The sequence below is a fragment of the Aegilops tauschii genome, chromosome 5 (assembly GCF_002575655.3).
Source record: "Aegilops tauschii subsp. strangulata cultivar AL8/78 chromosome 5, Aet v6.0, whole genome shotgun sequence".
NCBI lineage: Eukaryota > Viridiplantae > Streptophyta > Magnoliopsida > Poales > Poaceae > Aegilops > Aegilops tauschii.
In genome coordinates this window covers 67409428-67419908 of record NC_053039.3, presented here as the reverse complement: position 1 = coordinate 67419908, position 10481 = coordinate 67409428, and the positions used below count along the sequence as shown (strand labels likewise).

The 10481-nt window shown below is 41.2% G+C and overlaps 1 pseudogene; it reads right to left on the bottom strand.

Moving 5' to 3' along the window:
- Positions 1–1747: 1747 nt before the first annotated feature.
- Positions 1748–10481, bottom strand: part of LOC120964545 (uncharacterized) — a 44733-nt pseudogene continuing 35999 nt past the window's right edge.

The following is a 10481-nucleotide window of genomic DNA, read 5'->3' as shown; positions in this document are numbered from 1 at the left end:
AGGGAGAAGAAAGTTGTGTGAAACAGGAACAAAAGTTCTCATTCAACTTACGGCAACCCTCAATGGCATGATGACCTTCTTCAAGTCACTAGGTAGGGTTTTTCTGATTTGGATAAGTGCTGCTTCAACAACAGTGTTTGATAGCCATTTGGTAGGCTTCATTGAGTCAACTAGCTCCTTTAGGGTCACAAAGTACCCATCATAGTCAATGATGTCAGGGTTGTTCGCAAAAAATACGAGGGTAAACAAAAGAACAAACATGATTAAATGGTTGCCTTAAACGCATGAAAAGTGAATGGAAAAATGAGTAACTACTGTTAAGGTGTGTAGGCCTGATGTGCCAACTGTATTAATCCTGTTGTGCAAGTGATGTTACATGAAACTGCAAGTACAAAAACTGACTGTTCCAACTAAAAAAACTAAATTACTATTGTTGTGCTACTATTACAGATGTCTAGGACAAAGATGTTCAAATGTATTACTATTTTTGTGCAATTACTAATACATGAAACTGCAACTGTAAAGACTGATTGGGCAACTAAAAAACATATTTCACTGTACAATATCATCACCTAAGAAAAAAAAGGAGTACACATTTACCACAATGTAGTAGTTTTACCTTGTTTCTGAGTCGTTTGCTCCAGGTATATTCCTTACATAATAGAGGACTACTGCATAAAGCTTGTTGACTTGTTAACCGCAAGTGAACATCCTTGTTTTATTGTAGTCGATGTAGGGAGACCTCTGGATAGAAACTGGCTTGATTATCCTCATGTAGCATTTTTGCACTGGTGAGCCAGATGTGGTACTGCCGGACCCACTTGCACCCCCTAGAGTAGTTGTCACATATGGGGTGTGAAACTCACCTGGAGAAGCCGAAAGGGAGGTCTGAATTGGTGCCTTCCCACTGATAACCATATCTGCAGCAGCACAAACCTCTCTCACAGTTGCCAAATCCCAATTATATATCTTTCTCGCTGCTTTTAGATAACCCTGCCTCTTGTGGTGTCACTTGTGATTTGTTAAGCTCGTCAAATGTGGCAACTGGGGAGTCATCATCAAAATCCAAACCCAAATCAAATGGTGGAGCATCGCAGAACCCATCGCCGTGATATGATCTTGCTAACGATGCTCTACAAGTGGGATGCACAATATTGTTGGATCCTTGGAGATCCTTGGGTGCATCACCCGCTGACTTGGTTCATGCAATTATGCTTGGTGGCGGTCTTGGCAGTATACACTTGGAAACAAGGTTGTACACATGCTCTTGTGTAAGGGTGTGTTGTTGATCAACAACATGAAATGTAGGCAAATGTGGTTGCTGAGCCTGCACAACATTACTGACAGTTGGGGGTTCCATGTTGACTGATTGTGTTAGAGTTGGAGTTGGCACACTGACTGATGGGGGTGTCACAGTGACTGCTTGGGTTGGCAAGATAGCTTCTAGGATTGGCACACTGACAGCTGGGGTGTCTGTGTTGACTGATGGGGGTAGGGCAAATAAAACTGCAGATGCCTCACTTCCTCTTGTTGTTGGCACAGTGGTTGCTGCACTTTCCTTAATTGTTTATGTACCGTGTGCAGTGGATGTTGTAGTTGGCATATTTGGACAAGCAGTTGGCTCACTTGAAGCTGGAGTTGCCACAGAAGTTGTTGGGGTTGCCGACTTGCTACACGGCATACTGACAGACTCCTTTTGACTATTTGATGCAATCTTAACAGCATGGCTTAGCACCTTTGTTCCCATTTATGCAAACTTTGTGTCCTTGGCAAATATTTTGTTGCATTTTTTATCAGGGAGTTTGCGCGTTGTAGAGGGGAGCTTAGCATCTACATGCCCAGCGGTTGGCTCCTGTAGAATAGCATTTGCCTTCTTGGGCTCTGGAGTTGGCACCTCCTTTCCCTTTGATTTACTTATGTTCTTCGAATTTTTCTCTGCCATACAAGGAATCTTATTTTTTGGTTGACCCAACACCAAGTTCTTGCTAAGTGTCACGAGCTTCTTGCGCTTTGGGATAGGGGGTGGGCACGGTGGGGATGATGCCTTCCTCTTGCTACCGCCTGACAATGAACCATCTTCAAATACAACACCTTCCTTCATTAGCTTGTCAACCATTGTTTTTGAGCCAATCCAGTCCAAACCCTTTCCTTCCTCTTTCATTTCTTCCTCACTGCTTTGCAGACCGTCCTTGATTATTTTTTCAAAGGTATTATCCTTCTGTTTCATGTCAATGATTGCATGAGTTTCCAGCAAAGGGATTTCAAATTTGTTGGGGATTGCTGGCTCTATTGTACACTAGTGAAAAAGTGAGAAACTTTCCTCTGGCACATCTGCTTTGGTTCCAACTGATTTGGGATCTTCACCTTTGCGATGAATTTCCTTTTTGATGAAAAACTGTAGAGTTACACTAACCTCAGTTGAGCTGTTGCCGTTGTTTCCTCCATCTATAGCACTGTTTACCCTCTTTGAATTGATGTCACCGCCACCCATGCCATCATCATCGTCATCATCCTTCCCACTGTCACTTCCTCCATCAAAGCCCCCCTATCATCGTCGTGTGTCTCCTCAATGTCATCATCACTGTCCCCATCATTTCCTTGTTCAGCTTTATCAACCTTGTCAACATCCTCACCTGCCCCCTTGTCTGTTCCATCTCCCTCCTCTTCCTCTTCCTCATCGTCATTCCCGGTTTGTTTTCATTGTTCTCATCATCATCCTTGCTGTCATCATCATCATGGTCATTGTCGTCATCACGTTCTTCAACATTCGTTCCCTCTTCATCCTCATCTTCTTCTTCGAACTCATCACTTTCTTCAGAATCATTGCCAACTACCAGGTCAACATCTTCTTCCTCTGACTCACTTCCCCCCACAAATTCATCTTCTTCACTTCCCTCCACCTCTTCTGTTTGCTTGGCAGCAGAATGACGCTTCCATCGCCCAGTGTGCGAGCTTTCAGCCTTTGTTCGACCAATTGACGTCCCCTTGAGAGGAGACAAATCTGGTTCCTCTTCATCAAGCTTTGTAAAACCTTAGATGAAGTTGCCAAGGTTGTCAGATATTACTTTGCATAGATCATGGACCATGCTTGGTAGCTTGAACTTTTTCTGCAAAACAGTAGAAAAACAAAAACTAAAATTAAAAAGGGAAAAAATGGAGAAAAGTAGTTTTGGTGCAACTAAAGCATAAGTTTGATGCAGGTGAGAAAAGATGCTAGGTGCAACTGCAAACCTAAGTTCCGTGCAAGTATATCAAAGTAGTGTGCAACCGAGATAATAAATGTGTGCAACTAAACCATAGGTTTGTTTCAAAACTAAGGGAAAAAAGGTACTTGATGCAACTGAAAAGGTGTAAGTTTGCTGCAAGTAAAAAACCCTAGTTTGTAACTGAGATATGAACTCTGTGTAACTCAAAGCATAAGTTGGATTCAAGTAAAAAGAATGGTGACTGGTGCAACTAAAGTGTAAGTTTGGTGCAAGTAAACAAAAGCTATGTTGCAACTGACATAATAACTTTGTGCAACTGATGCATACATTGGCTGCAAAAAGTAACAAAAGGGTGATTAGTACAACTAAAACATAAAAAAATTCAAAACATGGTTTTTGAGCTAGAAAAAATGGGTCAGCAAAAAGGATAACTCACATGGGGATTGTAGCTCAATGGAACCTTTGACGCCACAAACGCTTCCGCCTACAATAATCCTCCGAAAAGTGATGAATCCTCTTTGCTTCTATACTGCTCCTTGAGGTGATGCACAAAAAGAAAATTCATTTAGCAACAAAAACAATTTATTATGTGGACCTATAAATAAAAAAAGTGCACATGTGAGCAACTACCATACGCCTAGAAGCTAAAAAACTGTCAAAAATTGCTATGTGAAGTCCCAAAAAAAAGAATGAAAGTGTTACTGTAATAGAAATAAAAAACAAGCATGTGTGCAACTGACATAAGTCTGTGTGCTAACTATCAATATGGACTTGTGCAACTACCCACAGAAATGTGAAAAAATTGCAATTATAGAAATAGTAAATTGTATACAGAAAACCTAAACATAGACATATCATATTATGCAAAAATGACACCAAAAAAAATTCAAGAAGGTATCATTTGACTTTGAGTAGAATGTCCAACTCACTTGAAGTTTGCCAAAGATGATGGGGAACGTAGTAATTTCAAAAAATTCCTACGCACACGCAAGATCATGGTGATGCATAGCAATGAGAGGGGAGAGTGTTGTCCACGTACCCTCGTAGACCGAAAGCGGAAGCGTTAGCACAACGCGGTTGATGTAGTCGTACGTCTTCACGATCCGACCGATCAAGTACCGAACGCACGGCACCTCCGAGTTCAGCACACGTTTAGCCCGATGACGTCCCTCGAACTCCGATCCAGCCGAGTGTTGAGGGAGAGTTTTGTCAGCACGACGGCGTGGTGATGATGATGATGTTCTACCGACGCAGGGCTTCGCCTAAGCACCGCTACAGTATTATCGAGGTGGACTATGGTGGAGGGGGGCACCGCACACGGCTAAAAGATCAAACGATCAGTTGTTGTGTCTATGGGGTGCCCCCCTACCCCTGTATATAAAGGAGCAAGGGAGGAGGAGGCCGGCCCTAGGAGGGGCGCGCCAAGGGAGTAGGATTCCTACTCCTAGTTGGAGTAGGTTTCCTCCTTTCCTAGTCCAACTAGGAGAAGGGGGGAAAGGGGGGAAGAGGAGAAGGAAGGGAGAGGGGGGCCGCGCCCCAAACCCCTTGTCCAATTCGGAATGGGCTTGGGAGGGGCGCGCGCCACCTCCTGGCTGCTGCCTCTCCTTCCCACTAAGGCCCATTAAGGCCCAATACTTCTTTCCCGTATTCCCGTAACTCCCCGGTACTCCGAAAAATACCCAAATCACTCGGAACCTTTCCGATGTCCGAATATAGTCATCCAATATATCGATCTTTACGTCTCGACCATTTCGAGACTCCTCGTCATGTCCCCGATCTCATCCGGGACTCCGAACTACCTTCGATACATCAAAACACATAAACTCATAATATAACCGTCATCGAACTTTAAGCGTGCGGACCCTACGGGTTCGAGAACTATGTAGACATGACCGAGACACGTCTCCGGTCAATAACCAATAGCGGAACCTGGATGCTCATATTGGCTCCCACATATTCTACGAAGATCTTTATCGGTCAAACCGCAACAACATACGTTGTTCCCTTTGTCATCGGTATGTTACTTGCCCGAGATTCGATCGTCGGTATCTCAATACCTAGTTCAATCTCATTACCGGCAAGTCTCTTTACTCGTTCCGTAATACATCATCCCGCAACTAACTCATTAGTTGCAATGCTTGCAAGGCTTATAGTGATGTGCATTACCGAGTGGGCCCAGAGATACCTCTCCGACAATCGGAGTGACAAATCCTAATCTTGAAATACGCCAACCCAACAAGTACCTTCGGAGACACCTGTAGAGCACCTTTATAATCACCTAGTTACGTTGTGATGTTTGGTAGCACACAAAGTGTTCCTCCGGTAAACGGGAGTTGCATAATCTCATAGTCATAAGAACATGTATAAAAGCAATAGCAACAAACTAAACAATCAAGTGCTAAGCTAACGGAATGGGTCAAGTCAATCACATCATTCTCCTAATGATGTGATCCCGTTAATCAAATGACAACTCATGTCTATGGTTAGGAAATATAACCATCTTTGATCAATGAGCTAGTCAAGTAGAGGCATACTAGTGACACTCTGTTTGTCTATGTATTCACACATGTATTATGTTTCCGGTTAATAAAATTCCAGCATGAATAATAAACATTTATCATGATATAAGGAAATAAATAATAACTTTATTATTGCCTCTAGGGCATAGTCTCCCACTTGCACTAGAGTCAATAATCTAGTTCACATCGCCATGTTATTTAACATCAATAGTTCACATCTTTATGTAGTTAACACCCATAGTTCACATTGACATGTGACCAACACCCAAAGGGTTTACTAGAGTCAGTAATCTAGTTCACATCGCTATGTGATTAACACCCAAAGAGTACTAAGGTGTGATCATGTTTTGCTTGTGAGATAATTTTAGTCAACGGGTCTGTCACATTCAGATCCTTAAGTATTTTGCAAATTTCTATGTCTACAATGCTCTGCACGGAGCTACTCTAGCTAATTGCTCCTACTTTCAATATGTATCTAGACCGAGACTTAGAGTCATCTAGATTAGTGTCAAAACTTTTATTGACGTAACCCTTTACGACCAACCTTTTGTCACTTCCATAATCGAGAAATATATCCTTATTCCACTAAGGATAATTTTGACCGCTGTCCAGTGATCTACTCCTAGATCACTATTGTACTCCCTTGCCAAACTCAGTGGTAGGGTATGCAATAGATCTGGTACACAGCATGGCATACTTTATAGAACCTATGGCTGAGGCATAGGGAATGACTTTCATTCTCTTTCTATCTTCTGTTGTGGTCGGGCTTTGAGTCTTACTCAATTTCACACCTTGTAACACAGGCAAGAAACTCTTTCTTTGACTGTTCCATTTTGAACTACTACAAAATCTTGTCAAGGTATGTACTCATTGAAAAAACTTATCAAGCGTCTTGATCTATCTCTATAGATCTTGATGCTCAATATGTAAGCAGCTTCACCGAGGTCCTTCTTTGAAAAACTCCTTTCAAATACTCCTTTATGCTTGCAGAATAATTCTACATTATTTCTGATCAACAATATGTCATTCACATATACTTATCAGAAATGATGTAGTGCTCCCACTCACTTTCTTGTAAATACAGGCTTCATCGCAAGTCTGTATAAAACTATATGCTTTGATCAACTTATCAAAGCGTATATTCCAACTCCGATATGCTTGCACCAGTCCATAGATGGATCGCTGGAGCTTGCATATTTTGTTAGCACCTTTAGGATTGACAAAACCTTCTGGTTGCATCATATACAACTCTTCTTTAATAAATCTATTAAGGAATGCAGTTTTGTTTATCCATTTGCCAGATTTCATAAAATGCGGCAATTGCTAACATGATTCGGACAGACTTAAGCATAGATACGAGTGAGAAACTCTCATCGTAGTCAACACTTTGTACTTGTCGAAAACCTTTTGCGACAATTCTAGCTTTGTAGATAGTAACACTACTATCAGCGTCTGTCTTCCTCTTGAAGATCCATTTATTCTCAATGGCTTGCCGATCATCGGGCAATTCCACCAAAGTCCATACTTTGTTTTCATACATGGATCCTATCTCAGATTTGATGGCCTCAAGCCATTTTGCGGAATCTGGGCTCATCATCGCTTCCTCATAGTTCACAGGTTCATCATGGTCTAGTAACATGACTTCCAGAACAGGATTACCGTACCACTCTGGTGCGGATCTTACTCTGGTTGACCTACGAGGTTCGGTAGTAACTTGATGTGAAGTTTCATGATCATCATCATTAACTTCCTCACTAATTCGTGTAGGCATCACTGGAACTGATTTCAGTGATGAGCTACTTTCAATTCGAGAGAAGGTACAATTACCTCATCAATTTCTACTTTCCTCCTACTCACTTCTTTCGAGAGAAACTCCTTCTCTAGAAAGGATCCATTCTCAGCAACGAATATCTTGCCTTCGAATCTGTGATAGAAGGTGTACCCAACAGTTTCTTTTGGGTATCCTATGAGGATTTACTTCTCCGATTTGGGTTCGAGCTTATCATGTTGAAGCTTTTTCACATAAGCATAGCAGTCCCAAACTTTAAGAAACGACAACTTGGGTTTCTTGCCAAACCACAGTTCATATGGTGTCATCTCAACGGATTTAGATGGTGCCCTATTAATCGTGAATGCAGCTGTCTCTAATGCATAACCCCAAAATTATAGTGGTAAATCGGTAAGAGACAACATAGATTGTACCGTATCTTAATAAAGTACTGTTATGACGTTCGGACACACCATTATGCTGTGGTGTTCCAGGCAGCATGATTTTGTGAAACTATTCCACATTGTTTTAATTGAAGACCAAACTCGTAACTCAAATATTCGTCTCCGTGATCTGATCGTGGAAACTATAATTTTCTTGTTACGATGATTCTCCACTTCACTCTGAAATTCTTTGAACTTTTCAAATGTTTCAGACTTGTGTTTCATCAAGTAGATATACCTATATCTGCTTAAATCATCTGTGAAGGTCAGAAAATAATGATACTTGCCGCTAGCCTTAACACCCATCGGATTGCATACATCAGTATGTATTATTTCCAATAAGTCAGTTGCTCGCTCCATTATTCCGGAGAACGGAGTCTTAGTCATCTTGCCCATGAGGCATGGTTCGCAAGCATCAAGTGATTCCAAAAGCCCATCAGCATGGAGTTTCTTCATGCGCTTTACACCAATATGACCTAAACGTCAGTGCCACAAATAAGTTGCGCTATCATTATTTAACTTTGCATCTTTTGGCTTCAATATTATGAATATGTGTATCACTACGATCGAGATCCAACAAACCATTTTCATTGGGTCTATGACCATTGAAGGTTCTATTCATGTAAACAGAACAACAATTATTCTCTAACTTTAAATGAATAAACGTATTGCAATAAACATGATCAAATCATATTCATGCTCAACGCAAACACCAAATAACATTTATTTAGATTCAACACTAATCTCGAAAGTATAGGGAGTGTGCGATGCTGATCATATCAATCTTGGAACCACTTCCAACACACATCGTCACTTCACCCTTAACTAGTCTCAGTTCATTCTGCAACTCCCGTTTCGAGTTACTACTCTTAGCAACTGAACCAGTATCAAATACCGAAGGGTTGCTATAAACACTAGTAAAGTACACATCAATAACATGTATATCAAATATACCTTTGTTCACTTTGCCATCCTTCTTACCCAGCAAATACTTGGGGCAGTTCCGTTTCCAGTGACCAGTCCCTTTGCAATAGAAGCACTTAGTCTCAGGCTTAGGTCCAGACTTGGGTTTCTTCACTTGAGCAGAAACTTGCTTGTCGTTCTTCTTGAAGTTCCCCTTCTTCCCTTTGCCCTTTTTTCTTGAAACTAGTGGTCTGGTCAACCATCAACACTTGATGTTTTTCTTGATTTCTACCTTTGCCGATCTTAGCATCGTGAAGAGCTTGGGAATTGTTTTTGTCATCCCTTGCATATTATAGTTCATCATGAAGTTCTAGTAACGTGGTGATAGTGACTAGAGAACTTTGTCAATTACTATCTTATCTGGAAGATTAACTCCCACTTGATTCAAGCAATTGTAGTATCTAGACAATCTGAGCACATGCTCATTGGTTGAGCTATTCTCCTCCATCTTTTAGGCAAAGTACTGTCTGAGGTCTCATACCTCTCGACACGGGCATGAGTATGAAATACCAATTTCAACTCTTGCAACATTTTATATGCTCTATGGCGTTCAAAACATTTTTTAAGTCCCAGTTTTAAGCCGTAAAGCATGGTGCACTAAACTATCAAGTAGTCATCATATCGAGCTTTGATAAACGTTCATAACATTTGTATCTGCTCCTGCAATTGGTCTATCACCTAGTGGTGCATCAAGGACATAATTCTTCTGTGCAGCAATGAGGATAAACCTCAGCTCACGGACCCAGTCCGCATCATTGCTACTATCTTCTTTCAACTTTGTTTTCTCTAGGAACATATATAAAAGCAACAACGCGAGCTATTGATCTACAATATAGATATATGCTAATACTACCAGGACTAAGTTCATGATAAATTTAAGTTCAATTAATCATATTACTTAAGAACTCCCACTTAGATAGACATCCCTCTAATCATCTAAGTGATCACGTGATCCAAATCAACTAAACCATGTCCGATCATCACGTGAGATGGAGTAGTTTCAATGGTGAACATCACTTATGTTGATCATATCTACTATATGATTCACGCTCGACCTTTCGGTCTCAGTGTTCCGAGGCCATATCTGTTATATGCTAGGCTCGTCAAGTTTAACCTGAGTATTCCGCGTGTGCAACTGTTTTGCACCCGTTGTATTTGAACGTAGAGCCTATCACACCCGATCATCACGTGGTGTCTCAGCACGAAGAACTTTCGCAACGGTGCATACTCAAGGAGAACACTTATACCTTGAAATTTTAGTAAGGGATCATCTTATAAAGCTACCGCCGAACTAAGCAAAATAAGATGTACAAAAGATAAACATCACATGCAATCAAAATATGTGACATGATATGGCCATCATCATCTTGTGCCTTTGATCTCCATCTCCAAAGCATCGTCATGATCTCCATCGTCACCGGCATGACACCATGATCTCCATCATCTTGATCTATATCAATGTGTCATCACATGGTCGTCTCGCCAACTATTGCTCTTGCAACTATTGCTATCGCATAGCGATAAAGTAAATCAATTATTTGGCGCTTGCATCTTATGCAATAAAGAGACAACCATAAGGCTT